The sequence below is a fragment of the Strix uralensis genome, chromosome 7, assembly GCF_047716275.1.
Source record: "Strix uralensis isolate ZFMK-TIS-50842 chromosome 7, bStrUra1, whole genome shotgun sequence".
Lineage (NCBI taxonomy): Eukaryota > Metazoa > Chordata > Aves > Strigiformes > Strigidae > Strix > Strix uralensis.
In genome coordinates this window covers 11,639,013-11,653,786 of record NC_133978.1, presented here as the reverse complement: position 1 = coordinate 11,653,786, position 14,774 = coordinate 11,639,013, and the positions used below count along the sequence as shown (strand labels likewise).

At 40.1% G+C, this 14,774-nt stretch overlaps 1 long non-coding RNA gene across 1 annotated transcript in view; it reads left to right on the top strand.

Annotated features, from left to right (window-relative positions):
• LOC141945607 (uncharacterized) overlaps positions 1-14,324 on the top strand; it is a 59,478-nt gene extending 45,154 nt beyond the window's left edge. The window contains exon 3 of the long non-coding RNA XR_012629561.1: positions 14,172-14,324. This is a non-coding gene — a long non-coding RNA (uncharacterized LOC141945607). The remainder of the gene's footprint in view (positions 1-14,171) is intronic.
• Positions 14,325-14,774: the final 450 nt, after the last annotated feature.

Genomic DNA, 14,774 nt, shown 5'->3' with positions numbered 1-14,774 from the left:
AACATCTGAAAACATGCTTCTCTCAGAAGCATTTTCAGAGGCCTACTTTTGTACTGGTATCTGCAACAAACTTGTCTGCTTAGATATGCAGGTGAAAACTGGTTGCTCATTTTATACAGAAATCTGCTTTCAACCATCTGTGTTCTTTTTGCCTTTTAACAGCTAAGATCTGTCAGGTGGGAACTCTCCCACTTCCTAGCTGTTCCCAGACACCACACTGCAATTTTGGCACCCCAAAAAACAAAGTGGGGAGAGAGTTGTGTAATATATATCTACTTTGTGCTCCATTAATCATAGAAATTAAATTTAGTTGTACATGCCTGGAGTAACTTGGCAAGGGGACATGGAGGCAAGAACACGCTTTGTAAATTGTCAAACTGAGTACAAAGTTCTGGGCCTTTTATGGGAGCACATTCTTGGGACTACCCAAAAATCAATAGACAAAATAGAAAACAATAAATCAATGTGGTTTCTTCTCAGCTGTAGAAGTGAATAATTCACCTCATAGGTAGTTCTAATTTTATAGGGTAGCCAGGATCTATGGTGAACAGCAAAAGCACAAACTGCAGGGTGCAGGTAGCAAGCATGTAACGCCATGGAGCTGTTTAGCCCCACAGCAGGAGAGTGAGAATCCCAGGGCTGGACTGAGTACAGAAGGGCCAGACCATAAAGGATGATTTAGAAAAGTCCATTCAAACACAACTTTTTTTTCTAAGACTTACCAAAAAAAAAATCTTCCACTGAGATGAAAAGATTGTATCAGTGATCTCTTCAACAGTATGAATTCAGCTCTGTAACATGGCATTAGACTGCCACTCTATGGCAAGACACAGTCCAGCAGCTGCTCTGCCTTAGTTTCCCCAGTAGTATTTCCAGCTTACTCTAGTGGCTTATGGCTTCAAGGCCAGGCAGCTTGAAAGGGTCAGCCCACCTCTGTCCATCTTGTCCTTCCTCAGAGTCTGGAGACAAAAGTAGTCACACAGAGAGCTCTCCAGACCAGCCAGGTTGGATTTGCAGTGCCTCCAGAAAAAGCTTCTTACCTTGTTTTGTGGGCTGAGCTCTCAGATTCATCCTTCGCTGTCTCCTATGGCTTAACCTCTGTGCAAAGCCTACCGTTTTTCAGGGAACTCTGGTTAGCCAAACTCTTCTCAAAAAATTTCAGCTGGAAGCTTCCCTACTTCCAGTTCCCAAATGGGAGCTCTCACCTTTCCAGCCCTTCTTACATGTGTGAAATAAAGCTGAATGTGGTGGTGCAGTTTAGTGCTTACTGTATGCAGGGACAAATCATATTTTAAAAATGACAAAAATGTCGTTGTAGTATTGCAGAAAGAACAAGCCCCTCATCTTTCAAGCAACAGCTAGATAAAAAAATTCCCTTGCTAGTCTCTTGCCCATAATAAATCAGGTCTGTGCCACAGGCAACTCAGTCTGCAGTGGGCTGAAATGTTGGGTCAGCACATGGTGGTCTCCAAGCTGCCTTGTCATCTTTGCTGGAAGCAGACATTATGAAAGATTTGATTACGCAGAGTAGTGTGTTTCCCAGCTAGGGTAGGACTCAGATAAAAAAAGGATTATTGATATAGAAGGGGTGAGAAATAAAATTGCAGAGAGATTCTATTTATCAAGCATTTTTCCCCAGTCAAGTACTGACTGCCATTAGAGGTGCCGACAGTGGCCAGTGACAGACAGCAGTGCCAGGTTTGGGTCAGCACTAATAGAGAGCTTGCACTGCTTACTGGAAGAATGACTGGTATCATTTTTTTTTTATTGTTTTTTAATCTCACCTGCTTATGTAGTAGATACTTCTGAAATAGAAAGAACTCTGTGACTAGAGCCTGTCATGGGAAGGGGCTGCAGAAATATCTTGATAGGTAAGGTAGAGGACAGTAATGGAGACAGCCAGGTCTCTGATGAAAAGGCTTAACGGAAGAGGAACAATAAGAATCAATTTGTACTCACACACAGCAATCAAAATGAAAACCCTGGGGTTTGCAAAATAATAGTTCATGATAACCAGAAGGTAAACAAAGTGTAGTCTCATTTGATATTGAAGAATTATCATCTTTCTCCTTAGATAATAGCCCTATTGTCTTCAAACGATCTGCAGAGAATACATATAGTAACCTGATGGTTATACAACTATTTTTCCTGGCACATACTGTCTTGTCTTACAACATCCTTGTGAAAGAAATCCTACCCTTTCTAGAAATACCGTCAGTGATTCTGTAAAAAAAAAAAAAAGAAGACATGATTGTCATTCCACTGATGGGAGAAAATTATGTTACTGCACTAATAAGCATACAGCTTTATCACTGACTGCAGCTCACAGCTATTGCAGGTGCCCTGTGCTTTGCTGCTGTAGACTGCACTGCTTTCTGGAATTTGGGCAGGATGAGGAGGGAGAAACAGACCACTCACTAACATCACTGAATTTTTGAAATCTTGTATTTGAATTGTTTCTGAAAACAGCCTGAAGAGTGAGTGCAAATTAAAAATACCAGAGGATATTTTAGCCGAGTCTGTAAGAGATTTCAGTGACAAGTGTCCTACTCAGGACAAAACTGCCAGCAGCAGCTGAAGCAGAATCAGGATTTGGCTCAGACTACAATAGTGTTCAAGATTTGGGCAGGATTCTGTCATGACCATTGAGAACAGAGACATTATGAGGAGTTTGTCCTGCTGCAACTTGAAACCTTTCACACAAAGTCCAAAATCAAACAGACCTAATGCTTAGGCTAGAAGGGAATCCACTGCAGTTGTATAATCAGAGCTTCTCAATGTACAGAAGTGTAAAGCCACATGCCCGTTTCTTCATAAACTCTTCTGCTAGGGCTATCACCCAGCCGGTCATCACCTTTGACTCTGATTTCCCAAGTGTTCACATAAGGCCTCTAAATGAATAGAGATTCTTCTTTGTTTAGGTCTGCAGTGCGGCCTTTATTAATACCTACTCTGCTAAATGCCTCCTCTGGATCCTCACTGACTTCTGTTTCAGTTGCTATGACATCCGTTTCCTCTGACCTTAATGGAATGTACAGGGCAATTATCAGAAGGCTGCAGATGGGATGCAAGTGTGCCAGTGTGGCTATGTCCAACTCAGCCTGAGCCCTTTTCATCTTGAGCCTCTCCTCTCCTAGCCCATTGCTCTGACTGTTACTGCCATGCATCCACTTCTTTGACTCTGCCTTTTCTAGTAAATCATATATATATTGCTGGTCTTCATTTCCAAGGGCCTTGATGAAATATCTATCTCCACGTTTACCTATCATCTTTCAGACAGCATTGGCTTGCCAGCTCTCTCATCCTGTCAGCCACTGACACTCATTTCCTGAATAGTTTCAACATGCATAATTTGCTTGTCTTCATGCAGTTCCTCATGCTGGTGCCAGTGGCAACAAGAGACATTGACAATAGCTAGGCTGCAGGCACACAGAGCCTGCTGGCCCTATTGTCAGCGCTGACCTATGTTGTCTTCTGGTTACTTGCCACTTTCTTGCCAGTATGCTTCCATTCCTTGTCTCCCTATACTTGGACAACAAGCTCTTTGAAGCAGAGACTTTTTATTCTGTGCTGGTATAAAGCTTTGACTTGCCAAACATTTCTAGGCATGAGAGTAATGCAAACATGGTGGGCTTCTATTCTCTGGTAATGTCATGAATTTTCTTAATAAATACATTCCGCTTAATTTTTTGGTGATGAATTGGTGAGTAGTTCAGTATGGTTACAATAAAAAAGTCAAAGCTCGGGGTTTTGTTTTAGTAAAAATGTGGATATGTGCTTGAAGATTGTTTTCAGAGTTTAAAAAGCAAAAGATAAACCCTTCTGAATAAATGAACATCTCAAAAGCAAACCTGTATGAACTAAAGTGATAAAAAAACCTGGCACTGATCCTCAGAAAGCCAAACTATTATTTCTCACTTAACTCTACTTTTATAATTCTGCCTGCTCCTTATGGAACTGGCATTCCTATTCATGACTTGCCGATGATGCTGCAAATCATGAAAACATAGTTGGGTAGTAATTTTGTGGCACAGCAGACAAACATAGACAAACATATCATTTCTACTTACTGTAAGAGTTTTTCACTGAAAGAATATCCTGAAATTGGATATATGTGATTGTGAAAGTTGGGCACTGCATTCTTTCTGCTCTTTCAAGATGGCTACAAATATGCTTGAAACACCAAAACACATTAAAAACATGCATCCTTGAACATGGACTTCATTTCTGGGCCTGATTCCCCAGAGTACTTGAGCTATTTTGCACATCACCATACAGTGGCCTTCTTGTACAAACTAAAACTTAAGAATGTCACCAGAAGGAAGTGACTGACCTCTTCCTGTATAACAAACAAGTGGATCCCATGATGGGGGACATCAGATTTAAAGATGCCTTACCTCACTTCTGAGTGAATGATTCAGCTACTTCTTTTCCTGATAAAAAGATCAATGTGCTCTTTTCTAAACAGAGTTTCGGTAATGGGACTTAAGACTGCAGAACACCTTGGTAAAGAATGGACATTTAGAGGCATTTTTCCCTTATTACACAGACGTTTTCTTTGTGTGTTTTTACCTCTTTTCACAGCTTTAGTAACAAAATGTAGTTTACCAAGAGTAAAATTCTCATCCCCTTTTGCCCGCTCCCCCTCCCAAAACTCTACCCAGACAAAAAGTTAAGCCTTTGCCCTTACTACACAAAGAATATTTTACTGAACAAATGCATTGCTGCTGCCTTTGACACGAGAGGTGAAAATGCTACATTTTTTCAGTGTTTCTTTATAGTAACCATTTGTCAAGGAGAAGGGGTAATGAGAAATACAGTCACTTCTGTCTTCACAAATTAAGTGAAGATAAGTTCAAAAAATCCTAACCATGCAATCAGTACAAACTGTTGCTATTATATTCCTGACTGTGGACATACTTAACAGGCTACTCAGTCTTTCTGTTTTCAAATTCATTGACTTGTGGTAGAGTTATTTTCTTGGATTTCTTTTAAAGTGAGATGCTGTTTATTTTGCAATTCACAGAGAAAAGTCCTTGTGCAGCAATTGGAACTACTTACCATCATCAGACAACTGCAATGTGCTCTAGTGTCTTGCAGACAGCAAGTCAACAATGATCATGTTGGTTACTCTTATAAAAACAATAGAAAAATAATCTTGTGGCAGCATTCTGACGTTAGATACCAAAGAAACTCAAACCTATTTTCAGAGTATAAACATTTCATGTTTAAGGAGCATTATACCTGTTAGGACTCAATAGTACAGTTCACCAAAATAGATATTCCACAGAACATACAGTAAGCTTCCAGGTCTAATTGCCCTTACAGATTTAAGCAGTTTTGTACTTTTATCATGGATCTACTCCTCAGATAGCGTAAGTCAACATAGCTCTACTAACTCAGCTCTTACTGCTTGAGGCTCAGGACTCCCCATTACAAAACAACTGCAAAGCTAGTATAAACTGCCCAAGGAAGATTCTGCCACAAGTTTCCGAGGGGTGTACAGACGTCAAAGCATGTTCCCTTCCTAGCAATGCTTGTCACCTGACAGGCTCTAGTTTCTGGACAAGCCCTCCAGAGCTCCTTTACAGTGGGAAAACAGTGGAGGTTTTTTCCCATTCACTCTGCTGATTTGAACACTACAGGACCTAATTCTCCAGAGGAACTTCTTGACGGTTTAACAGGTGACTTGGTTCCCCTGCAACTTCAGTTCAATACTTGTAGAGCAGAAAGTGTGGCACTTCTTTTCTTGTAAGGATGTTTTGAGATGGTCAAACAGTCTGGTGTTCAAACACTTAAGCAAACAAACAAAAATTGAACTAAGAATAAAGAAAAGTAAGAATTTAAGAATAGAATATGAGTGTTAGACTATGTCAGGGAACAGCAATGGCCAGCTGCTTTATAGGGGCCAGGAGGATGATAATAAAGCAGGAGGCCAGAAGCCTCAACAGCCAGGGCACCATCCCACAGGACACGAGCAAGATGAGCCAGGCAGACCCAGGGATGGTAGCCAGGATGAGCTGAGAATCTAGGCTATCAGGCCAGTCCATGCCAGCAAAGCGGGCCTGAGGCAAACCTGAGAGCAAAAGGCAGTAAGTCAGAGCCAGTGATCATACCCAAAGCCAGATCATTGAGGCCCACAGCTGGCCACAGGCATACTTAAATACAGTCCCTGCCCCATGGGTAGAGGGGGTTGGTGGGGGTGTCAGGTGGGGCTGGTCAGGGAAATTAAGACCTATTAGTGCACTCAGGTCCCTGACACAGCCTGAGTCTCCAATTCTTATTAAATTCTCACTACTGAATTCTTTCTGTGAAATTAAATTCTTAATACCTAAGCACATTTTCTCAAATACAGAGTCTTACTACCTTGCACTGATGTCACCCTAAATACCTATTTACCATCTGGCCACTTGTTTAGGATCTTAACTTTGGATTTGGAATCTTCTGACATTTTGGAAGTTTAGAGCAAAAGATCTCATGAGAGGTTTTTTATTTATTTATTATTTAAAATCATCTGTTGCATTAGAAAAAGATGTTAGTATTTAATAAGTATCTCCTAGAACAGAACAGTATGAGAATGACCACTCTGAGTCAGTCCAAAGGTCTGTCTAATCTAACATCCGCAGAATCACGGAATCATCTAGGTTGGAAAGGACCTTGAAGATCATCTAGTCCAACCGTTAACCTAGCACTGACAGTTCCCAACTACACCACATCCCTAAGCACTATGTCAACCCAAGTCTTAAAAACCTCCAGGGATGGGGACTCCACCACCTCCCTGGGCAGCCCATTCCAACGCCTAACAACCCATTCTGGAAAGAAATACTTCCTAATATCCAGTCTAAACCTTCCCTGGCGCAACTTGAGGCCATTACCTCTTGTCCTATTGCTTATTATTTGGTTCAAGAGACTCATCCCCAACTCTCTGCAACCTCCTTTCAGGCAGTTGTAGAGGGCAATGAGGTCTCCCCTCAGCCTCCTCTTCTCCAGACTAAACAACCCCAGTTCCCTCAGCCGCTCCTCGTAGGACATGTGCTCCAGACCCTTCACCAGCTTCGTTGTCCTTCTCTGGACACGCTCGAGTAATTCAATGTCCTTTTTGTAGTGAGGGGCCCAAAACTGAACACAGTCATCGAGGTGCGGCCTCACCAGTGCGGAGTACAGGGGTAAGATCCCTTCCCTGTCCCTGCTGGCCACGCTATTGCTGATACAAGCCAGGATGCCATTGGCCTTCTTGGCCACCTGGGCACACTGCTGGCTCATGTTCAGCCGGCTGTCAGTCAACACCCCCAGGTCCCTCTCTGACTGGCAGCTCTCCAGCCACTCCTCCCCAAGCCTGTAGCGCTGCTGGGGGTTGCTGTGGCCCAAGTGCAGCACCCGGCATTTGGCCTTATTGAAACTCCTACAGTTGGCCTTAGCCCATTGCTCCAGCCTGTCCAGGTCTCTCTGCAGAGCCTCCCTACCCTCAAGCCGATCAACACTCCCACCCAACTTGGTGTCATCTGCAAACTTACTGATGACCTCGTCTAGGTCATCAATAAAGATGCCCTGGGGGACACCACTTGTGACTGGCCGCCAACTGGGTTTAACTCAGTTCACCACCACTCTTTGGGCCTGGCCAACCAGTGGCTAAAAGCAGCATGCCAGGAAACAGTGCAAGAATATGGTGAGATTGCCCTAGAATATGCTTTCAGCCTCCAACAGTATGCAGCTCAGCAAATCTGTGCCTCTCAAACCATATTTCAGTGATCTATATCAAACATTGGTGGGGCTTTTGTGGATTTGTGAAAGGATTCTGGATGTAAGAAAGAATGTAGTTTCAAGTTGTCAACATAAAAGTCAGGGAGAAGAAAGGCTGCAGTCTGAACCGTGAAGTTATTTTAGTCCAAGCCAAATTACTCTTTAGCTTGAGCACAAGCACAGAAATCTGAAAGCTAACACAGCCTCTCTTGGAAAGCTTTGTATAATTTAAAACACAGTCATACTACAAAACCAGTTTTCATCTCAGCTCAGCAACTCTCTTCATGATACCCAAGTGCCTTTCAAAAAAAAAGCCAGAACAAACCAGCTGAGACACAAGTTCCCTTTCCATCCATTCTCCTAATGATTGGAAGAAAAATCATTCCTCTTGAATTTTTGGTTCACAGATTTTAATGCAACGTCTTTTTCTTTTTTTTTTTTTTTTAAAGATCCTAAATAGCCTTATTTAAAGCTCTGATTTTCAAGGTTTGATGATCAGAACTCCAAAATTGACATTCCAGAGAAGCACCTGCAACTGAAGCACCTAGAGTGACTAAGTGACTAGGTGAAGATTTAGGAACATGGTTTTTGTATAGCAATTAGGCTTTAAGAACTGAGAGGCTGAATAAAACCAGAAATCTAACAGAGTGATGCAACATTAACATTTGCTATGTTGGGAATAGTTTCTAATCACTTCTATTTCTCAGGCTTTTCTTGTGGTACTTTGATGGTGCTTCTACTGAATTTCTTACCTCCACTTATTAGACATTGCTGCAGTAAAAGTAAAATGATTCACTGAGTGCAGAAAAATAACAGAGGGGAGACCTTAAAAAGAGTGACTATTTTGCAGTCTCCAACCATTCCACTGGGGCTGAGTTCATAATTTTTGGTAAGCAGTAGAGTTACGAATATATGTTCCCAAACTGACGGCTGTTTTGCAAGTTTTGCTTAATGATCAGTATTGAGAGGTCACATTAAAGATCATTCTATGAGAAATATTCACCCACAGGGAGCTGAGTATTTTAGTCCTTTAATGATCATCTCTGCATGTGCATTTTGGAGCACTGGTTCTGGAATATCACCTATATACCTATTGTGAGGTCACTTGATACACCTTTCTAAAAGTGCATATGTAAGAAAAAATGCTGATGGTCTTTTGTGCAGGGTACTTATCTAACTAAACCCAGGAATTATTTGCAATTTGGTTTTAGTTTTGAAAGCTGCTGCTTTTACCTGCCCTGACAACTTCTTACCACACATTAATTTGTGTGTGTCTGAAAACTGCCTAATTTTTCCAGCTATGCCAGTTCATCTAATGAAAGATTTTTACCTACAGAGCTTGCATAGCCTGTCTTTACATTGTAACAGTTAATACCAACAGAAATAACGGCATGTTTTCCTGACTTGGCAACATCCCTTGCCAAAATTCATGAAACACCACCAGACACATAAAACACAGGAGTGTTATCATTAAAAGCAAAGGGTGTGTCATGTGGAAAAACAGAGGAGAGGGGCAGCTGTAATCCAGCCCACAGATATAGTTTGAAGCTGATTTTCTAGTGTCATAATGACTTGTTTCTCCATTGAACTTCGAATGTGCAAGTACATTAAATACAATGGTAGGCAATGTGTGTGACAAACAGGGCAAAGCACAAACCATTTGGCCCTCTATAAGAATAAAGTTTTGTGCTTCAACAAAAGAATTAGGAACTGGAAGGCAGGACTTTAGGAGACTGGGACAAAAATTTTGGAAGAGGAAAATTCCAGCTTTACTATGGTATGGCAGATAATCCATATCCCAGTGATGGTACATTTTGCTGTCTGTCATCAGTTCTAGGTTTTACAAATACACAAGTACTTTGCTTCAGTTGAGTCTTACAAATTGTATCTGGAATTCAGCAATTAAACTAGATTATTTAAGATTTCTACTATATTCCCATATACTAATATACTTCTTCATTTTGATATATTCCCATATACTAATACCTCCTCTGTTGAAATAAAAATATACTAAAAATCAAATTAAATAGGTTATTTTCTTTGTTCAGCCATTTGCAACTTGCTTTCCTGTTCTGGTACTTGAGAAATAACAATGGGAGACTTACTTCCCCACACCTGTTAATAAAATCCGATTTTAAACTCATCAGTTTTGTCCATCTGACAGACATAAGATTTCACTAGTTAAAATAATTAGTCTTTGATAAAATTAACATTCTGAGTTATGAGTAGTGTCTTTATTGATGTTCTGTAGTCAACAGCAATTCCTCTCCTCCTCTATATAAAGAAATTCATATGCATGTATTTTTATAGTTTTTATTACTAAGCAATTCTACTAGAAATTTCTTTGGTTGATGTTAGCAAAAATGTATGTGATTGTTTTGACTGTGATGTGTTATTCTGGAACAAGAAGGTTGTTGGCTGCCCAAGGAAACTCCTACAATGCTAAGGAAATAGCTGTGAAACTTCTATGCCCTGAAAGCACACAGGGGCCTCATTTACATGACTTTATCAAAATAACCACATCTGCTTCATCTGAAGCCTTTTGCCAGTTGACACAATGTGCAGAATTTCTTGGAAACGTGGGTGTCCTTCAGCTGAGGACAAGACAATAATTATAGCATGATATTGATTTAAGTTTTACTATTTTAAGACAAAAAAAGAGTATCCACATATTGGACTTGCATAGCAAAAGATGTAAAGTAAGAGCAGTGTAATTATTCTTGTGACAATTTATGTGCAGATCAGCACTTAAACTGTGTTCACTGTCAAACTGAACTTGAATTTTAGACAGGTTATCCTCCTGCAGCGCCCGGGTTCCTGCAGGCGAGAGACATGTCAGCCTGGCAGTTTGGACTTCCCTGAACTAGGTCCATGCAGCCTGAGCTGCAAAAGAAAGTGGTGATTACCTTCCCAGGCCTTTCATCCTTCTCTGAACCATTTTTGCTCTTCAGCATCTGATTCTGTTGTCTTGACTGAACAGGACAAAGAAGTTGAGTTCCCTCTTTGTCTTTCCTTTCTTCAGGAAACCGTCATAGGTCTTCAATTACGCAGTACTCCAACTGTTCAGAAACTTTTCCGCATGGGAGGGTTAAGGCAGAAGCCTTTCTTCAGGCTAGACTGCGGTATCTACAGTTCTACCAAAGACTTTTTACAACAGATGTTTGCCATGTTTTGCTAGAGGCTTGAACTGTTTACAGCTTTTCCTAAACATCAACTGTTAGTACAAAAAACAGGTACAGAAAAGCCAACATTTCTTCTGTCCTTTTTCAACAAATTGGAGTAAAGAACATTGTTTGTCAGCTATAATGTGAATTTCTCATTTCCGCTTTACTGAATTTCAGAAGCAGAGTATTGTGTTGAAACTGAAGTGGTCTCCAGGTAAAGTATCTTTTGAGAAAATGGTGGCACTCTAAATACAAATTTGGAATAATACTAGAGGGTTTTCAACTGTGACTTGCGCAATTTCAAACCAAGCCTAGATGGTGGTTTATTTCTCTACAGTGTGTTAAACAGTTTGTATTAAACAAAAGAAAAGCAACAGGGAAAATAATACATATTACACAAGATAATGCTTTTTCAACAGTGGTCAGATGTGCAGTTTTTTTTTTCCTCTGTCCTATTTTACTTTTCTATTATTGTCAGCAAATTTAAAGTCTTCTGCAAATTAAATGATTTACGCTCTTTTGATGAAACTGATCTCTGTATTGAAAGAAAGTATTGTCTGCCAAATACTACCCATTCAGTTTTTAAGTTTGTCTGCAAGCTGTAAAGAGCCAAGCATTTACCTAGCTCATATGAAGCTTTCACATGGCTTCATTTTTGTGTCTTACTTCATGGAAGAGGAAATCTCCAGCTGGGACCAGCACAAATGCTAACATCTGATACTATGGAGCATACCCACTGGAATTTTCAGAAGAATCAGCTCCTAGGGCAAAAGAATCTATATCCACCTAAAGGATAAATGACAGAAATACTTGGACATCTCCTAGGGCTCCTGTAACAGCTTCCTGGCATTGTAAAAAAAAAATATAATCACAAGGGATAAAATTCTTATGATTGTCAGGAAATTTTTATGCAGAGATAATGTAGACCTTAGAAAAGTGGGAATTCATCTTAAAAAGGCTCAGCCATTGAAAACTTAGTTGTCTCTTCTGAACTAGCTGTGTGTCCTCTTTAAACGCCACAACCAAGTGACTGGTCCCATTCTGAGATAGTCCAGATTAGCCAGAACAAGCCACCCTGTAGGACTGCCTGTCTGTCTCCATGCTACAGACAGGGCATGGATGACTAGCAGAAACAAGGCATAAAACTCTTGCTAAGCTTAGCTCAGTTGAATACACCCTCAGGACATAGCTATGGGAGAAGTACAGCCCATGGGAAAAAAAATTGATTATGCTGGGGTCTTGGCTTCTTTTTAACATCATTTTCTGTTCACTGGTACTAGTGGACCCAAAAACCAGGACTTTGAATTATTCTTGAGCTTTCTGTTATTATTTGGACTACTTCACATACCACTTCAACAGTAGCCTCTATTACTTAAGTGCTGTACATTCAAACTGTACAGGAGACTGTGCTCTGTGTATTTAAAGAGATTCATTTTTAGGAAACTGTATCAGAATGCTACATTAAAAAACAAATCTCTCCTTAAATACCTAAAAACCTCAAAGTCTTCATAATGGGACAGTGCTAGCAAAAATAAATTGTAAGGGACTTACCACTGTAGTGGTAGATAATGCAGGAAAATTACTGCATCTGTTCCTAAAGTAATCTTACAGAATCTTCATGTCTGCAAGAAAAGCTAGTAAAAATCAGCGGTGCTGAAGCTAGTGAAATAATTTCCAAACAGTTCAGTAAATAACAGGAATAATGCAAATACAGGGTCATTGCATTGTGTCATTTGAAAAAGTTCCTTGCTTTCACTCCTCTGTTTTCACATTTCTGTGATGACTTATTTCAGTTGTTTAACTATAGGAATGTGGTATTGGTGAGTCTAAAAACAAGGAGCTAAAGAATGAGGTTGAGTAACTTGCAGAGGTTAAGCCAGGCTAGATATTAGGGAGGGACAAAATGACCCGTGTCATGACTGGCAGTGCAGTTGTGACCTGGTACATGTTATTAGTAAACAAATGTGCAATGAACAGGTTATTTGCCATAGAGGCCCTTAAATTGCCAGAGGTAATCCTGATTTTTAACTGTAGCTTTATATCTCCCATTCATGATCAAAATCAGTCTATCCTCAGCAGAAGACAGGGAGGACGATTTCATAGTTCAGTTTCCCAGAGGTCAGCAGAGGCACTGGGGTACAGCTTTCCTGCTGTGGAAAAGAACAGTCCACCATGTGCTCTTCAAGAGAGCACCACAGCCCAACATTGGAAATTTGAATTTGCCTGAGGGTCTGACTTTCATTTATGGTGACACTCTGTCTTGTCATATAAGGGGACAAACCAGGCTTGAATGAGACAGATCCTTGTATTCTGACCATACTACAGAAACCCTCTCCTTGACCAAGGAGAAGTACAGTGAGACAGGGAGAAAAATCAAAAATTATATTTGAAGTGGCATTTTCTTTGTGGTTGCTAGAAGAGTGATAGAAAGAAATAGGATCTTTTGACTATTCCCTTTGGTTTGCTTGTAAGTTGGCAGCTAGAAGTCCTAAAGCTTAGGGCATACATTTTTATATAGTTATTTATGTGGGAGCAAATAGATATTTTTCAAGTTACTATTGCTTATGTATTCATATTAATATAAATTAACAGCAACTGTATTCACCTCAAAATCAAAGGCTTGTTCTCATAGGTCTGGGGGATGAAGTTCAAAAGACTTTGCACTGATTATCCCTGACTTCTTGGTTTAGGATAGGCAAAGAAAAGCAAGAAAGAAGGAAAAAAATATTCCTAAAGAAAGTTCTTGTAGTATTTTAATATGCCATTGGAGTCCTGAGGTCTAAAATGTCTTGGGCAATTGACAGTTCTAACCATACACCTAGAAATATATTGCTTTACAACCGTATAGCTCTGACAGTACATGCTAAGTAGCTTAAGGTAAGTACTTGAAAGTAGTTTTAAATGACAGTCTCTCATGAGTTGCCACTTATATGGGAACAGGGTACCTAAATGTCTTCCTGTGTATTCTGAAATCTCTTGTAAGTTCCAGAAGCTGGGGAGATAACCAACAAGGGGAAAAAGCTGATGCTAACAGAAATCAGATAATAACCACTCTCCCCCTTCTGTTATGTATTGTATTATCATGAGGTGATGAGTGAAAAGAGACGGTATTTAGTGCCAAGGAAAGAAAAAATTAGCATTGTGTGAGGTAGCAGACTGACACTGTTTAAATTCAGGATACAACTTTACAGTGACTGATTTATTTACCAAAAGATAGATACTACTACTCAGTTGTTTTAAATTAATTTCAATCTTCTTCCTTTGCAGTCATTACCAAGAAAACCTTTTTAACAACCTCTCCCCACCTGAGGAACTTTGTGCTTCACTTCATACAGAGGGCTTGATTCTCAGTCTCCTTGCAGAAAAATAATGGCTGTTAGGTGACAAGGTCTAACAGAAAAACACCACCCAGACGTGTGAAAACAGGTACATTCAAAACTTCTATTCTATAACTCTTCTTTTACAACCACCTGCACTATATAAGTCCCAAACCCTGATTTACATAGGCATGTGATCTTTGTTTTGCTCTGTCCCACAGCTGATGGAGGTGGCACATTCTCATTTTTGAGAATTAACTTAGGTGACTGTATCTTACAGACATTTGATAACCTGGTATTGAGTAAGATTCCCCCAAAATACCATTTAAGTACTTAAAAAAAATGACCTTGAAATATGGTGTAGATTATCAGTGCTGACACCCTAATATGAAGTCTAATTATTATAGCTGTGCATCAAAAATAGTGAGGTACTTAAAAATGCAGGTGGTGAATGAAATACTACACTAATGAGCAAAATGTCTACATAAGCTATCAGACACTCGTGGAATAGCATGCAGAAAATGACCAAAGATATATCATTGGTACTGAACAG